Genomic DNA, 17,500 nt, shown 5'->3' with positions numbered 1-17,500 from the left:
TAAATGTGCCACTTGAAATGTCAACGAAACAGCCCGAACAGTCAATTCTAAACAGATCTATTGCTATTAGAATGCATTCACAGACGCAGTATTGGCTTTTAGCACTTCATCTGTGCGTGTTTATTGATCCAGTACATTTCTCATACAATACATACAGCGCCCGACCAATCCGCTCCCGCTGTTCCCTCGAGAAGGCCGCACGGCAACTCAGGAATCGGCAGCTGCAGAATAAAGAGAACGCGTTACAATTAGTTTCGCGTCAACTTCTTTTAAGCCAGCATTAAACACAAACAATAAAGATACACCGTCTCACCTCAGAACTTTGCGAGGCAGGCCTCGGTGGCAGGAAGGACTGCTTTGGCTGGGGTCGGCCCTCCTCTTCATCTCTGCAAAATTGCAACAAGAGCACCTGCCGCAGAAAGCGATATTTTATGGAACCCGCTCGATTCCTGCTCCTGTCCTTTGACTTGTAGGGGTCCCTCGGCGTGTCCGGACACACGTGTACTCACACTCCATTGCAGTGCTTACATTTTAAGTTCCTTTCATGCAATTTAAACACTTGAATTTTTAAAGGACCCACAGAGATGCCATTACTATTTGACAGACTTGTGCAAAAACACAGCTACACTGTTGTAACTCATGTAAAACGTTTGTCTGCTGGACTGTCAGGTCACATCTTTTAAACCTTTGGACATAAATGATTAAATTAATCGTATTAGCTAATAATTAACTGGCCAGAAACCCTTTAACGTGACTAATTCTGGTTAACAAGCCAGGCAGATGTACACATTGCAAGCAAGAGAATGCTACGTTTTATAATGAAAAATGAAGCACAGGACATGCCAAATGTGTCTTACGACATATTTCATAGGTAAAAGCGCACACGCAACGCGCTGACAACTGCAAAGTTATTGAACGATTGATTATTCATTCATTCGTTCGTTAGCTAATATTGGCAGCTGCCATTGTAGGTGATTTAAACGCTTACGTTGCTTTTAAAAGAGAGAAAAACGGCGCGACAGCCAGCTGGCTAGCAAGTTCTAAACATTTCGAACGCGCAAATATGAACGTTTCAATATTTTTAATATAAAGTTCATTCATTAACTTACTGAAACAGGCGATAGCTAATATAGCTAGCTGCCGTTTTTTGACGATATAAACGCTAACGCTGCTTTTAAAAAGAGAAAAACGGCGTGACAGCCAGCTGGCTAGCAAGTTATAAACAATGCGAACACGTAAATATGAACGTTTCTATATGTTTAATGTCTAATTAATTCAAAAACTTAGTAAAAACGCGCTCCTGTCGCATAACTCCGGTCACCTACGGCACTTCCCGAAGTGCCATTTGAAACGGCGGAAAGGAGAGCAGATACCACGTGACGAAATTGAAACAAGCGGGCCTCCCGATTGGACGCAAAAAGCATGCAAACTGGAGAAATTGAAACGAGGGCGGCCTCCGATTGGCTGTGTAATTGGAACAAATGAAACAATTGAAACAGAGAAGATGGCGCTGTTTTAGGCAAAGAGGCCACTGCTCATTCTTCTCTGTAGAGAAAGGAGGGGCTCGCGGGGGAAGAGAGGAAAAAGGGGGCGCGAGCAGGACTCGGGAACGGAAGGTCGCGGGTTCAAGCCTGGTCGTTCCTCCCGGAAGGAAAGGGCCCAATTTGCTTGGGTGGATGTTTAAATGAAAGGAAAATATATGAAGGAATATATTTGAAGGAAATATATGAAGGAATATATTTGAAGGAAATATATTTGAATAAATGAAGGAAATGTCACAAATGTCAACCGGTGTAAATGATGTAACGAATGTTTGCACTTGAAATGAGGAATGTCAGGAATTGTAAAGTTGAATGCACAAATGTCAGTGTGACCCCTGGAAGGAAAGGGCCCAATTTGCTTGCATGTTCGAATGCTAAAGGAAAAAAATGAAGGACATGTTCAATAAATGGAGTCAACCAGTGTAAATGATGTAATGAATGTTTGAATGAAAGTCACTTGAAATAAGGAATGTGAGGAATTGTAAAGGTGAATGCTGTATACAGTACAACCACTACAGTCTGTAAACGTGCCACTTGAAATGTCAACGAAACAGCCCGAACAGTCAATTCTAAACAGATCTATTGCTATTAGAATGCATTCACAGACGCAGTATTGGCTTTTAGCACTTCATCTGTGCGTGTTTATTGATCCAGTACATTTCTCATACAATACATACAGCGCCCGACCAATCCGCTCCCGCTGTTCCCTCGAGAAGGCCGCACGGCAACTCAGGAATCGGCAGCTGCAGAATAAAGAGAACGCGTTACAATTAGTTTCGCGTCAACTTCTTTTAAGCCAGCATTAAACACAAACAATAAAGATACACCGTCTCACCTCAGAACTTTGCGAGGCAGGCCTCGGTGGCAGGAAGGACTGCTTTGGCTGGGGTCGGCCCTCCTCTTCATCTCTGCAAAATTGCAACAAGAGCACCTGCCGCAGAAAGCGATATTTTATGGAACCCGCTCGATTCCTGCTCCTGTCCTTTGACTTGTAGGGGTCCCTCGGCGTGTCCGGACACACGTGTACTCACACTCCATTGCAGTGCTTACATTTTAAGTTCCTTTCATGCAATTTAAACACTTGAATTTTTAAAGGACCCACAGAGATGCCATTACTATTTGACAGACTTGTGCAAAAACACAGCTACACTGTTGTAACTCATGTAAAACGTTTGTCTGCTGGACTGTCAGGTCACATCTTTTAAACCTTTGGACATAAATGATTAAATTAATCGTATTAGCTAATAATTAACTGGCCAGAAACCCTTTAACGTGACTAATTCTGGTTAACAAGCCAGGCAGATGTACACATTGCAAGCAAGAGAATGCTACGTTTTATAATGAAAAATGAAGCACAGGACATGCCAAATGTGTCTTACGACATATTTCATAGGTAAAAGCGCACACGCAACGCGCTGACAACTGCAAAGTTATTGAACGATTGATTATTCATTCATTCGTTCGTTAGCTAATATTGGCAGCTGCCATTGTAGGTGATTTAAACGCTTACGTTGCTTTTAAAAGAGAGAAAAACGGCGCGACAGCCAGCTGGCTAGCAAGTTCTAAACATTTCGAACGCGCAAATATGAACGTTTCAATATTTTTAATATAAAGTTCATTCATTAACTTACTGAAACAGGCGATAGCTAATATAGCTAGCTGCCGTTTTTGACGATATAAACGCTAACGCTGCTTTTAAAAAGAGAAAAACGGCGTGACAGCCAGCTGGCTAGCAAGTTATAAACAATGCGAACGCGTAAATATGAACGTTTCTATATGTTTAATGTCTAATTAATTCAAAAACTTAGTAAAAACGCGCTCCCGTCGCATAACTCCGGTCACCTACGGCACTTCCCGAAGTGCCATTTGAAACGGCGGAAAGGAGAGCAGATACCACGTGACGAAATTGAAACAAGCGGGCCTCCCGATTGGACGCAAAAAGCACGTAAACTGGAGAAATTGAAACGAGGGCGGCCTCCGATTGGCCGTGTAATTGGAACAAATGAAACAATTGAAACAGAGAAGATGGCGCTGTTTTAGGCGCAAGGATGACACGCAAATTCGTGAAGCGTTCCATATTTTTCCTCCCCGCGTCAGGCCCGAGTGACCTTTCGCCATGGGTCGACCCCCTACGCTGTCCTCGTCCAGACTCGCCGAACCCTAACCCTAAATCCAGGACGCGAGTCAGCCAGGACCCCGAGTCTCTAGAAGACCGGGTCTTCCCTGTTTGACAGAAAGGGTATTAATAATTAAGACAAGCACTTGTAATGTTTATGGCTTATAAATGCATGTGATGCTTCTTATGTTGTAATTTGATAGTGCTTTATTCTGTCCACGAGATGGCGCTCGTGGTTCACGGTGGTAGCCGGCTATGCTTGGAAAAACCGTGAGACTGTTAGAGCCCGAGAGGATGGCTGCGGTAGCCGAGAGAGAAACATGCACAACTGAAGTCTAACAAGCTCGCTAAAGAATTCATATACTACTTTGCTGGGTTGGAGTTCAGAACAGTACAGCACTCACAGGCGAGAAATTGTCTGAAACAATCAGTCAGTCAATCGCATATGCCGACAGACGCGCTTCACTGTAGCGGTTACACGGTTAGTTTGTTTCGCATAGTGCTGTGTACACAGGAAAACATACGCTTATCATAAGCTTCTTGCACATGGGAAGTTACGCAGAGAATTTTCATTCATTTGTTGTATTTACTTTATTTTAAATGTCGTTTTAAAAGAGCTACCGAGGTGCCCTTAGTCGTTGACAAGCCTTTGAAAAACCGCAGCTAGCGACACTGTTGTAATTCATGGACCACGTTTGCCTGCTGGACTGAAATGAAACAGTAATTACATCATTCGTATTAACTGGCAAAGAAAACCGCTTCAAATGGCTAATGTGACACGCTGATTCAGGCAAGAGAACGTTTTGCCATAAAAACGAAAAAGGGTACACGCCAGTTTTGTCATACGAAATATTGAAATATTTATGACTGGTTAAAAAAAACAATTATATATATATATAGACATGCACAATGTGCTGGTGCTGTAATTCTATGAATTTATTCTTTCTTATTATGTTCACTTTTATTACTAGTTGATGTAAACGCTTATGTTGCATTTAAAAGAGAGAGAAAAACAGCATGACAACCAGCTGTGAACGATTCTGTATTTTTAATGTAAAGTTCATTCAAAAACTTACTGAAACAGGCGATAGCTAATATAGCTAGCTAGCCGTTTTTGACGATATAAACGCTTACGCTGCTTTTAAAAGAGAGAAAAACGGCGTGACAGCCAGCTGGCTAGCCAGTTCTAAACACCGCGAACACGTAAATATGAACGCTTCTATATTTTTAATGTAAAATTAATTAAAAAACTTAGTAAAACCGCGCTCCCGTCGCAGAACTCCGGGGATTCACGGCACTTCCCGAAGTGCCATTTGAAACGGCGGAAGGGAGAGTCGATACCACGTGACGAAATTGAAACAAGCGGGCCTCCCGATTGGGCGCAAAAAGCATGTAAACTGGAGAAATTGAAACGAGGGCGGCCTCCGATTGGCCGTGTAATTGGAACAAATGAAACAATTGAAACAGAGAAGATGGCGCTGTTTTAGGCGCAAAGGCCACTGCTCATTCTTCTCTGTAGAGAAAGGAGGGGCTCGCGGGGGAGGAGAGGAAAAAGGGGGCGCGAGCAGGACTCGGGAACGCGAGGTCGTAGGTTCAAGCCTGGTCGTTCCTCCCGGAAGGAAAGGGCCCAATTTGCTTGGGTGGATGTTTAAATGAAAGGAAAAGGGGAAAAAAGAAAGGAAAATATATGAAGGAATATATTTGAAGGAAATATATGAAGGAATATATTTGAAGGAAATGTCACAAATGTCAACCGGTGTAAATGATGTAACGAATGTTTGCACTTGAAATGAGGAATGTCAGGAATTGTAAAGTTGAATGCACAAATGTCAGTGTGACCCCTGGAAGGAAAGGGCCCAATTTGCTTGCATGTTCGAATGCTAAAGGGAAAAATGGAAAAAATGAAGGACATGTTCAATAAATGGAGTCAACCAGTGTAAATGATGTAATGAATGTTTGAATGAAAGTCACTTGAAATAAGGAATGTGAGGAATTGTAAAGGTGAATGCTGTATACAGTACAACCACTACAGTCTGTAAACGTGCCACTTGAAATGTCAACTAAACAGCCCGAACAGTCAATTCTAAACAGATCTATTGCTATTAGAATGCATTCACAGACGCAGTATTGGCTTTTAGCACTTCATCTGTGCGTGTTTATTGATCCAGTACATTTCTCATACAATACATACAGCGCCCGACCAATCCGCTCCCGCTGTTCCCTCGAGAAGGCCGCACGGCAACTCAGGAATCGGCAGCTGCAGAATAAAGAGAACGCGTTACAATTAGTTTCGCGTCAACTTCTTTTAAGCCAGCGTTAAACACAAACAATAAAGATACACCATCTCACCTCAGAACTTTGCGAGGCAGGCCTCGGTGGCAGGAAGGACCGCTTTGGCTGGGGCCGGCCCTCCTCTTCATCTCTGCAAAATTGCAACAAGAGCACCTGCCGCAGAAAGCGATATTTTATGGAACCCGCTCGATTCCTGCTCCTGTCCTTTGACTTGTAGGGGTCCCTCGGCGTTGCGCAAGGATGACACGCAAATTCGTGAAGCGTTCCATATTTTTCCTCCCCGCGTCAGGCCCGAGTGACCTTTCCCCATGGGTGGACCCCCTACGCTGTCCTCGTCCAGACTCGCCGAACCCTAACCCTAAATCCAGGACGCGAGTCAGCCAGGACCCCGAGTCTCTAGAAGACCGGGTCTTCCCTGTTTGACAGAAAGGGTATTAATAATTAAGACAAGCACTTGTAATGTTTATGGCTTATAAATGCATGTGATGCTTCTTGCTTTGGAATTTGATAGTGCTTTATTCTGTCCACGAGATGGCGCTCGTGGTTCACGGTGGTAGCCGGCTATGCTTGGAAAAACCGTGAGACTATTAGAACCCGAGAGGATGGCTGCGGTAGCCGAGAGAGAAACATGCACAACTGAAGTCTAACAAGCTCGCTAAAGAATTCATATACTACTTTGCTGGGTTGGAGTTTGATTTCAGAACAGTACAGCGCTCACAGGCGAGAACTTGTCTGAAACAATCAGTCAGTCAATCGCATACGCCGACAGACGCGCTTCACTGTAGCGCTTACACGGTTAGTTTGTCTCGCAAAGTGCTGTGTACACAGGAAAACATACGCTTATCGTAAGCTTCTTGCACATGGGAAGTTACGCAGAGTATTTTCATTCATTCTGTTGTATTTACTTTATTTTAAATGTCGTTTCAAAAGAGCTACCGAGGTGCCCTTAGTCGTTGACAAGCCTTTGAAAAACCGCAGCTAGCGACACTGTTGTAATTCATGGACCACGTTTGCCTGCTGCACTGAAATGAAACAGTAATTACATCATTCGTATTAACTGGCAAAGAAAACCGCTTCAAATGGCTAATGTGACACGCTGATTCAGGCAAGAGAACGTTTTGCCATAAAAACGAAAAAGGGTACACGCCAGCTTTGTCATACGAAATATTGAAATATTTATGACTGGTTAAAAAAAATAACAATTATATATATAGACATGCACAATGTGCTGGTACAACTGTAATTTTATGAATTTATTCTTTCTTATTATGTTCACTTTTATTACTAGTTGATGTGAACGCGTATGTTGCATTTAAAAGAGAAAGAAAAACAGCGTGACAGCCAGCTGTGAACGATTCTGTATTTTTAATGTAAAATTCATTCAAAAACTTACTGAAACAGGTGATAGCTAATATTACTAGCTGTCGTTTTAGGTGATATAAACGCTTACGTTGCCTTTAAAAGAGAGAGAAAAACGGCACGACAGCCAGCTGGCTAGCCAGTTCTAAACACTGCGAACATGCAAACATGAACGATTCTATATTTTTAATATAAAGTTCATTCTGAAACTTACTGAAACCGCGCTCACTTGTATTGCCGTTTTAGGTGACACGCACTGTATCAACGTTGCCTTTAACAGACCGAAAAACGACACGAAAGCGAGCTGGCTAGCTGGCTCTGACCATTGTCAATATGGAAATTTAAATGACTCTTCTATTTTTAATATAACGTTCGTTCGTAAACGTACTTGAAGGTTGGCCGACTGCTGCAATTACTGCAGATCCAGAATATCGTCATCAATCGCATTTGCGGAAGTGCCGACTCGGAGAGCAGATACCACGTGACGAAATTGAAACAAGCGGGCCTCCCGATTGGACGCAAAAAGCACGTAAACTGGAGAAATTGAAACGAGGGCGGCCTCCGATTGGCTGTGTAATTGGAACAAATGAAACAATTGAAACAGAGAAGATGGCGCTGTTTTAGCAAAGGAGGCCACTGCTCATTCTTCTCTGTAGAGAAAGGAGGGGCTCGCGGGGGAGGAGAGGAAAAAGGGGGCGCGAGCAGGACTCGGGAACGGAAGGTCGCGGGTTCAAGCCTGGTCGTTCCTCCCGGAAGGAAAGGGCCCAATTTGCTTGGGTGGATGTTTAAATGAAAGGAAAATATATGAAGGAATATATTTGAAGGAAATATATGAAGGAATATATTTGAAGGAAATATATTTGAATAAATGAAGGAAATGTCACAAATGTCAACCGGTGTAAATGATGTAACGAATGTTTGCACTTGAAATGAGGAATGTCAGGAATTGTAAAGTTGAATGCACAAATGTCAGTGTGACCCCTGGAAGGAAAGGGCCCAATTTGCTTGCATGTTCGAATGCTAAAGGAAAAAAATGAAGGACATGTTCAATAAATGGAGTCAACCAGTGTAAATGATGTAATGAATGTTTGAATGAAAGTCACTTGAAATAAGGAATGTGAGGAATTGTAAAGGTGAATGCTGTATACAGTACAACCACTACAGTCTGTAAACGTGCCACTTGAAATGTCAACGAAACAGCCCGAACAGTCAATTCTAAACAGATCTATTGCTATTAGAATGCATTCACAGACGCAGTATTGGCTTTTAGCACTTCATCTGTGCGTGTTTATTGATCCAGTACATTTCTCATACAATACATACAGCGCCCGACCAATCCGCTCCCGCTGTTCCCTCGAGAAGGCCGCACGGCAACTCAGGAATCGGCAGCTGCAGAATAAAGAGAACGCGTTACAATTAGTTTCGCGTCAACTTCTTTTAAGCCAGCATTAAACACAAACAATAAAGATACACCGTCTCACCTCAGAACTTTGCGAGGCAGGCCTCGGTGGCAGGAAGGACTGCTTTGGCTGGGGTCGGCCCTCCTCTTCATCTCTGCAAAATTGCAACAAGAGCACCTGCCGCAGAAAGCGATATTTTATGGAACCCGCTCGATTCCTGCTCCTGTCCTTTGACTTGTAGGGGTCCCTCGGCGTGTCCGGACACACGTGTACTCACACTCCATTGCAGTGCTTACATTTTAAGTTCCTTTCATGCAATTTAAACACTTGAATTTTTAAAGGACCCACAGAGATGCCATTACTATTTGACAGACTTGTGCAAAAACACAGCTACACTGTTGTAACTCATGTAAAACGTTTGTCTGCTGGACTGTCAGGTCACATCTTTTAAACCTTTGGACATAAATGATTAAATTAATCGTATTAGCTAATAATTAACTGGCCAGAAACCCTTTAACGTGACTAATTCTGGTTAACAAGCCAGGCAGATGTACACATTGCAAGCAAGAGAATGCTACGTTTTATAATGAAAAATGAAGCACAGGACATGCCAAATGTGTCTTACGACATATTTCATAGGTAAAAGCGCACACGCAACGCGCTGACAACTGCAAAGTTATTGAACGATTGATTATTCATTCATTCGTTCGTTAGCTAATATTGGCAGCTGCCATTGTAGGTGATTTAAACGCTTACGTTGCTTTTAAAAGAGAGAAAAACGGCGCGACAGCCAGCTGGCTAGCAAGTTCTAAACATTTCGAACGCGCAAATATGAACGTTTCAATATTTTTAATATAAAGTTCATTCATTAACTTACTGAAACAGGCGATAGCTAATATAGCTAGCTGCCGTTTTTGACGATATAAACGCTAACGCTGCTTTTAAAAAAGAGAAAAACGGCGTGACAGCCAGCTGGCTAGCAAGTTATAAACAATGCGAACACGTAAATATGAACGTTTCTATATTTTTAATGTCTAATTAATTCAAAAACTTAGTAAAAACGCGCTCCCGTCGCATAACTCCGGTCACCTACGGCACTTCCCGAAGTGCCATTTGAAACGGCGGAAAGGAGAGCAGATACCACGTGACGAAATTGAAACAAGCGGGCCTCCCGATTGGACGCAAAAAGCACGTAAACTGGAGAAATTGAAACGAGGGCGGCCTCCGATTGGCTGTGTAATTGGAACAAATGAAACAATTGAAACAGAGAAGATGGCGCTGTTTTAGGCGCAAAGGCCACTGCTCATTCTTCTCTGTAGAGAAAGGAGGGGCTCGCGGGGGAGGAGAGGAAAAAGGGGGCGCGAGCAGGACTCGGGAACGGAAGGTCGCGGGTTCAAGCCTGGTCGTTCCTCCCGGAAGGAAAGGGCCCAATTTGCTTGGGTGGATGTTTAAATGAAAGGAAAATATATGAAGGAATATATTTGAAGGAAATATATGAAGGAATATATTTGAAGGAAATATATTTGAATAAATGAAGGAAATGTCACAAATGTCAACCGGTGTAAATGATGTAACGAATGTTTGCACTTGAAATGAGGAATGTCAGGAATTGTAAAGTTGAATGCACAAATGTCAGTGTGACCCCTGGAAGGAAAGGGCCCAATTTGCTTGCATGTTCGAATGCTAAAGGAAAAAAATGAAGGACATGTTCAATAAATGGAGTCAACCAGTGTAAATGATGTAATGAATGTTTGAATGAAAGTCACTTGAAATAAGGAATGTGAGGAATTGTAAAGGTGAATGCTGTATACAGTACAACCACTACAGTCTGTAAACGTGCCACTTGAAATGTCAACGAAACAGCCCGAACAGTCAATTCTAAACAGATCTATTGCTATTAGAATGCATTCACAGACGCAGTATTGGCTTTTAGCACTTCATCTGTGCGTGTTTATTGATCCAGTACATTTCTCATACAATACATACAGCGCCCGACCAATCCGCTCCCGCTGTTCCCTCGAGAAGGCCGCACGGCAACTCAGGAATCGGCAGCTGCAGAATAAAGAGAACGCGTTACAATTAGTTTCGCGTCAACTTCTTTTAAGCCAGCATTAAACACAAACAATAAAGATACACCGTCTCACCTCAGAACTTTGCGAGGCAGGCCTCGGTGGCAGGAAGGACTGCTTTGGCTGGGGTCGGCCCTCCTCTTCATCTCTGCAAAATTGCAACAAGAGCACCTGCCGCAGAAAGCGATATTTTATGGAACCCGCTCGATTCCTGCTCCTGTCCTTTGACTTGTAGGGGTCCCTCGGCGTGTCCGGACACACGTGTACTCACACTCCATTGCAGTGCTTACATTTTAAGTTCCTTTCATGCAATTTAAACACTTGAATTTTTAAAGGACCCACAGAGATGCCATTACTATTTGACAGACTTGTGCAAAAACACAGCTACACTGTTGTAACTCATGTAAAACGTTTGTCTGCTGGACTGTCAGGTCACATCTTTTAAACCTTTGGACATAAATGATTAAATTAATCGTATTAGCTAATAATTAACTGGCCAGAAACCCTTTAACGTGACTAATTCTGGTTAACAAGCCAGGCAGATGTACACATTGCAAGCAAGAGAATGCTACGTTTTATAATGAAAAATGAAGCACAGGACATGCCAAATGTGTCTTACGACATATTTCATAGGTAAAAGCGCACACGCAACGCGCTGACAACTGCAAAGTTATTGAACGATTGATTATTCATTCATTCGTTCGTTAGCTAATATTGGCAGCTGCCATTGTAGGTGATTTAAACGCTTACGTTGCTTTTAAAAGAGAGAAAAACGGCGCGACAGCCAGCTGGCTAGCAAGTTCTAAACATTTCGAACGCGCAAATATGAACGTTTCAATATTTTTAATATAAAGTTCATTCATTAACTTACTGAAACAGGCGATAGCTAATATAGCTAGCTGCCGTTTTTGACGATATAAACGCTAACGCTGCTTTTAAAAAGAGAAAAACGGCGTGACAGCCAGCTGGCTAGCAAGTTATAAACAATGCGAACACGTAAATATGAACGTTTCTATATTTTTAATGTCTAATTAATTCAAAAACTTAGTAAAAACGCGCTCCCGTCGCATAACTCCGGTCACCTACGGCACTTCCCGAAGTGCCATTTGAAACGGCGGAAAGGAGAGCAGATACCACGTGACGAAATTGAAACAAGCGGGCCTCCCGATTGGGCGCAAAAAGCATGCAAACTGGAGAAATTGAAACGAGGGCGGCCTCCGATTGGCTGTGTAATTGGAACAAATGAAACAATTGAAACAGAGAAGATGGCGCTGTTTTAGGCAAAGAGGCCACTGCTCATTCTTCTCTGTAGAGAAAGGAGGGGCTCGCGGGGGAAGAGAGGAAAAAGGGGGCGCGAGCAGGACTCGGGAAACGGAAGGTCGCGGGTTCAAGCCTGGTCGTTCCTCCCGGAAGGAAAGGGCCCAATTTGCTTGGGTGGATGTTTAAATGAAAGGAAAATATATGAAGGAATATATTTGAAGGAAATATATGAAGGAATATATTTGAAGGAAATATATTTGAATAAATGAAGGAAATGTCACAAATGTCAACCGGTGTAAATGATGTAACGAATGTTTGCACTTGAAATGAGGAATGTCAGGAATTGTAAAGTTGAATGCACAAATGTCAGTGTGACCCCTGGAAGGAAAGGGCCCAATTTGCTTGCATGTTCGAATGCTAAAGGAAAAAAATGAAGGACATGTTCAATAAATGGAGTCAACCAGTGTAAATGATGTAATGAATGTTTGAATGAAAGTCACTTGAAATAAGGAATGTGAGGAATTGTAAAGGTGAATGCTGTATACAGTACAACCACTACAGTCTGTAAACGTGCCACTTGAAATGTCAACGAAACAGCCCGAACAGTCAATTCTAAACAGATCTATTGCTATTAGAATGCATTCACAGACGCAGTATTGGCTTTTAGCACTTCATCTGTGCGTGTTTATTGATCCAGTACATTTCTCATACAATACATACAGCGCCCGACCAATCCGCTCCCGCTGTTCCCTCGAGAAGGCCGCACGGCAACTCAGGAATCGGCAGCTGCAGAATAAAGAGAACGCGTTACAATTAGTTTCGCGTCAACTTCTTTTAAGCCAGCATTAAACACAAACAATAAAGATACACCGTCTCACCTCAGAACTTTGCGAGGCAGGCCTCGGTGGCAGGAAGGACTGCTTTGGCTGGGGTCGGCCCTCCTCTTCATCTCTGCAAAATTGCAACAAGAGCACCTGCCGCAGAAAGCGATATTTTATGGAACCCGCTCGATTCCTGCTCCTGTCCTTTGACTTGTAGGGGTCCCTCGGCGTGTCCGGACACACGTGTACTCACACTCCATTGCAGTGCTTACATTTTAAGTTCCTTTCATGCAATTTAAACACTTGAATTTTTAAAGGACCCACAGAGATGCCATTACTATTTGACAGACTTGTGCAAAAACACAGCTACACTGTTGTAACTCATGTAAAACGTTTGTCTGCTGGACTGTCAGGTCACATCTTTTAAACCTTTGGACATAAATGATTAAATTAATCGTATTAGCTAATAATTAACTGGCCAGAAACCCTTTAACGTGACTAATTCTGGTTAACAAGCCAGGCAGATGTACACATTGCAAGCAAGAGAATGCTACGTTTTATAATGAAAAATGAAGCACAGGACATGCCAAATGTGTCTTACGACATATTTCATAGGTAAAAGCGCACACGCAACGCGCTGACAACTGCAAAGTTATTGAACGATTGATTATTCATTCATTCGTTCGTTAGCTAATATTGGCAGCTGCCATTGTAGGTGATTTAAACGCTTACGTTGCTTTTAAAAGAGAGAAAAACGGCGCGACAGCCAGCTGGCTAGCAAGTTCTAAACATTTCGAACGCGCAAATATGAACGTTTCAATATTTTTAATATAAAGTTCATTCATTAACTTACTGAAACAGGCGATAGCTAATATAGCTAGCTGCCGTTTTTGACGATATAAACGCTAACGCTGCTTTTAAAAAGAGAAAAACGGCGTGACAGCCAGCTGGCTAGCAAGTTATAAACAATGCGAACACGTAAATATGAACGTTTCTATATTTTTAATGTCTAATTAATTCAAAAACTTAGTAAAAACGCGCTCCCGTCGCATAACTCCGGTCACCTACGGCACTTCCCGAAGTGCCATTTGAAACGGCGGAAAGGAGAGCAGATACCACGTGACGAAATTGAAACAAGCGGGCCTCCCGATTGGACGCAAAAAGCACGTAAACTGGAGAAATTGAAACGAGGGCGGCCTCCGATTGGCTGTGTAATTGGAACAAATGAAACAATTGAAACAGAGAAGATGGCGCTGTTTTAGGCAAAGAGGCCACTGCTCATTCTTCTCTGTAGAGAAAGGAGGGGCTCGCGGGGGAGGAGAGGAAAAAGGGGGCGCGAGCAGGACTCGGGAACGGAAGGTCGCGGGTTCAAGCCTGGTCGTTCCTCCCGGAAGGAAAGGGCCCAATTTGCTTGGGTGGATGTTTAAATGAAAGGAAAATATATGAAGGAATATATTTGAAGGAAATATATGAAGGAATATATTTGAAGGAAATATATTTGAATAAATGAAGGAAATGTCACAAATGTCAACCGGTGTAAATGATGTAACGAATGTTTGCACTTGAAATGAGGAATGTCAGGAATTGTAAAGTTGAATGCACAAATGTCAGTGTGACCCCTGGAAGGAAAGGGCCCAATTTGCTTGCATGTTCGAATGCTAAAGGAAAAAAATGAAGGACATGTTCAATAAATGGAGTCAACCAGTGTAAATGATGTAATGAATGTTTGAATGAAAGTCACTTGAAATAAGGAATGTGAGGAATTGTAAAGGTGAATGCTGTATACAGTACAACCACTACAGTCTGTAAATGTGCCACTTGAAATGTCAACGAAACAGCCCGAACAGTCAATTCTAAACAGATCTATTGCTATTAGAATGCATTCACAGACGCAGTATTGGCTTTTAGCACTTCATCTGTGCGTGTTTATTGATCCAGTACATTTCTCATACAATACATACAGCGCCCGACCAATCCGCTCCCGCTGTTCCCTCGAGAAGGCCGCACGGCAACTCAGGAATCGGCAGCTGCAGAATAAAGAGAACGCGTTACAATTAGTTTCGCGTCAACTTCTTTTAAGCCAGCATTAAACACAAACAATAAAGATACACCGTCTCACCTCAGAACTTTGCGAGGCAGGCCTCGGTGGCAGGAAGGACTGCTTTGGCTGGGGTCGGCCCTCCTCTTCATCTCTGCAAAATTGCAACAAGAGCACCTGCCGCAGAAAGCGATATTTTATGGAACCCGCTCGATTCCTGCTCCTGTCCTTTGACTTGTAGGGGTCGCTCGGCGTGTCCGGACACACATGTACTCACACTCCATTGCAGTGCTTACATTTTAAGTTCCTTTCATGCAATTTAAACACTTGAATTTTTAAAGGACCCACAGAGATGCCATTACTATTTGACAGACTTGTGCAAAAACACAGCTACACTGTTGTAACTCATGTAAAACGTTTGTCTGCTGGACTGTCAGGTCACATCTTTTAAACCTTTGGACATAAATGATTAAATTAATCGTATTAGCTAATAATTAACTGGCCAGAAACCCTTTAACGTGACTAATTCTGGTTAACAAGCCAGGCAGATGTACACATTGCAAGCAAGAGAATGCTACGTTTTATAATGAAAAATGAAGCACAGGACATGCCAAATGTGTCTTACGACATATTTCATAGGTAAAAGCGCACACGCAACGCGCTGACAACTGCAAAGTTATTGAACGATTGATTATTCATTCATTCGTTCGTTAGCTAATATTGGCAGCTGCCATTGTAGGTGATTTAAACGCTTACGTTGCTTTTAAAAGAGAGAAAAACGGCGCGACAGCCAGCTGGCTAGCAAGTTCTAAACATTTCGAACGCGCAAATATGAACGTTTCAATATTTTTAATATAAAGTTCATTCATTAACTTACTGAAACAGGCGATAGCTAATATAGCTAGCTGCCGTTTTTGACGATATAAACGCTAACGCTGCTTTTAAAAGAGAGAAAAACGGCGTGACAGCCAGCTGGCTAGCAAGTTATAAACAATGCGAACACGTAAATATGAACGTTTCTATATGTTTAATGTCTAATTAATTCAAAAACTTAGTAAAAACGCGCTCCTGTCGCATAACTCCGGTCACCTACGGCACTTCCCGAAGTGCCATTTGAAACGGCGGAAAGGAGAGCAGATACCACGTGACGAAATTGAAACAAGCGGGCCTCCCGATTGGGCGCAAAAAGCATGCAAACTGGAGAAATTGAAACGAGGGCGGCCTCCGATTGGCTGTGTAATTGGAACAAATGAAACAATTGAAACAGAGAAGATGGCGCTGTTTTAGGCAAAGAGGCCACTGCTCATTCTTCTCTGTAGAGAAAGGAGGGGCTCGCGGGGGAAGAGAGGAAAAAGGGGGCGCGAGCAGGACTCGGGAACGGAAGGTCGCGGGTTCAAGCCTGGTCGTTCCTCCCGGAAGGAAAGGGCCCAATTTGCTTGGGTGGATGTTTAAATGAAAGGAAAATATATGAAGGAATATATTTGAAGGAAATATTTGAAGGAATATATTTGAAGGAAATATATTTGAATAAATGAAGGAAATGTCACAAATGTCAACCGGTGTAAATGTAACGAATGTTTGCACTTGAAATGAGGAATGTCAGGATCTGTAAAGTTGAATGCACAAATGTCAGTGTGACCCCTGGAAGGAAAGGGCCCAATTTGCTTGCATGTTCGAATGCTAAAGGAAAAAAATGAAGGACATGTTCAATAAATGGAGTCAACCAGTGTAAATGATGTAATGAATGTTTGAATGAAAGTCACTTGAAATAAGGAATGTGAGGAATTGTAAAGGTGAATGCTGTATACAGTACAACCACTACAGTCTGTAAACGTGCCACTTGAAATGTCAACGAAACAGCCCGAACAGTCAATTCTAAACAGATCTATTGCTATTAGAATGCATTCACAGACGCAGTATTGGCTTTTAGCACTTCATCTGTGCGTGTTTATTGATCCAGTACATTTCTCATACAATACATACAGCGCCCGACCAATCCGCTCCCGCTGTTCCCTCGAGAAGGCCGCACGGCAACTCAGGAATCGGCAGCTGCAGAATAAAGAGAACGCGTTACAATTAGTTTCGCGTCAACTTCTTTTAAGCCAGCATTAAACACAAACAATAAAGATACACCATCTCACCTCAGAACTTTGCGAGGCAGGCCTCGGTGGCAGGAAGGACTGCTTTGGCTGGGGCCGGCCCTCCTCTTCATCTCTGCAAAATTGCAACAAGAGCACCTGCCGCAGAAAGCAATATTTTATGGAACCCGCTCGATTCCTGCTCCTGTCCTTTGACTTGTAGGGGTCCCTCGGCGTGTCCGGACACACGTGTACTCACACTCCATTGCAGTGCTTACATTTTAAGTTCCTTTCATGCAATTTAAACACTTGAATTTTTAAAGGACCCACAGAGATGCCATTACTATTTGACAGACTTGTGCAAAAACACAGCTACACTGTTGTAACTCATGTAAAACGTTTGTCTGCTGGACTGTCAGGTCACATCTTTTAAACCTTTGGACATAAATGATTAAATTAATCGTATTAGCTAATAATTAACTGGCCAGAAACCCTTTAACGTGACTAATTCTGGTTAACAAGCCAG

General features: G+C 42.7%; 7 long non-coding RNA genes across 7 annotated transcripts; all 7 read right to left on the bottom strand.

Annotated features, from left to right (window-relative positions):
• Positions 1-131: 131 nt before the first annotated feature.
• On the bottom strand, positions 132-400 carry LOC118216352. Its single transcript, XR_004762999.1, has 2 exons — positions 314-400; positions 132-221 (listed from the first exon to the last, which is right to left on the bottom strand). It is a non-coding gene; the product is annotated as an uncharacterized LOC118216352 (long non-coding RNA).
• Positions 401-2,194: 1,794 nt separating this feature from the next.
• Positions 2,195-2,463, bottom strand: LOC118216354. Its single transcript, XR_004763001.1, has 2 exons — positions 2,377-2,463; positions 2,195-2,284 (listed from the first exon to the last, which is right to left on the bottom strand). It is a non-coding gene; the product is annotated as an uncharacterized LOC118216354 (long non-coding RNA).
• A 6,144-nt stretch (positions 2,464-8,607) lies between these two features.
• LOC118216353 lies at positions 8,608-8,876 on the bottom strand. Its single transcript, XR_004763000.1, has 2 exons — positions 8,790-8,876; positions 8,608-8,697 (listed from the first exon to the last, which is right to left on the bottom strand). It is a non-coding gene; the product is annotated as an uncharacterized LOC118216353 (long non-coding RNA).
• A 1,794-nt stretch (positions 8,877-10,670) lies between these two features.
• LOC118215929 lies at positions 10,671-10,939 on the bottom strand. Its single transcript, XR_004762936.1, has 2 exons — positions 10,853-10,939; positions 10,671-10,760 (listed from the first exon to the last, which is right to left on the bottom strand). It is a non-coding gene; the product is annotated as an uncharacterized LOC118215929 (long non-coding RNA).
• Positions 10,940-12,733: 1,794 nt separating this feature from the next.
• On the bottom strand, positions 12,734-13,002 carry LOC118215931. The gene is made up of 2 exons (XR_004762937.1): positions 12,916-13,002; positions 12,734-12,823 (listed from the first exon to the last, which is right to left on the bottom strand). It is a non-coding gene; the product is annotated as an uncharacterized LOC118215931 (long non-coding RNA).
• A 1,793-nt stretch (positions 13,003-14,795) lies between these two features.
• LOC118217404 lies at positions 14,796-15,234 on the bottom strand. Its single transcript, XR_004763174.1, has 2 exons — positions 14,978-15,234; positions 14,796-14,885 (listed from the first exon to the last, which is right to left on the bottom strand). It is a non-coding gene; the product is annotated as an uncharacterized LOC118217404 (long non-coding RNA).
• Positions 15,235-16,855: 1,621 nt separating this feature from the next.
• Positions 16,856-17,292, bottom strand: LOC118217238. The gene is made up of 2 exons (XR_004763141.1): positions 17,038-17,292; positions 16,856-16,945 (listed from the first exon to the last, which is right to left on the bottom strand). It is a non-coding gene; the product is annotated as an uncharacterized LOC118217238 (long non-coding RNA).
• Positions 17,293-17,500: the final 208 nt, after the last annotated feature.

The sequence above is a fragment of the Anguilla anguilla genome, chromosome 17, assembly GCF_013347855.1.
Source record: "Anguilla anguilla isolate fAngAng1 chromosome 17, fAngAng1.pri, whole genome shotgun sequence".
Lineage (NCBI taxonomy): Eukaryota > Metazoa > Chordata > Actinopteri > Anguilliformes > Anguillidae > Anguilla > Anguilla anguilla.
This window is presented reverse-complemented; position numbering and strand designations above follow the sequence as displayed.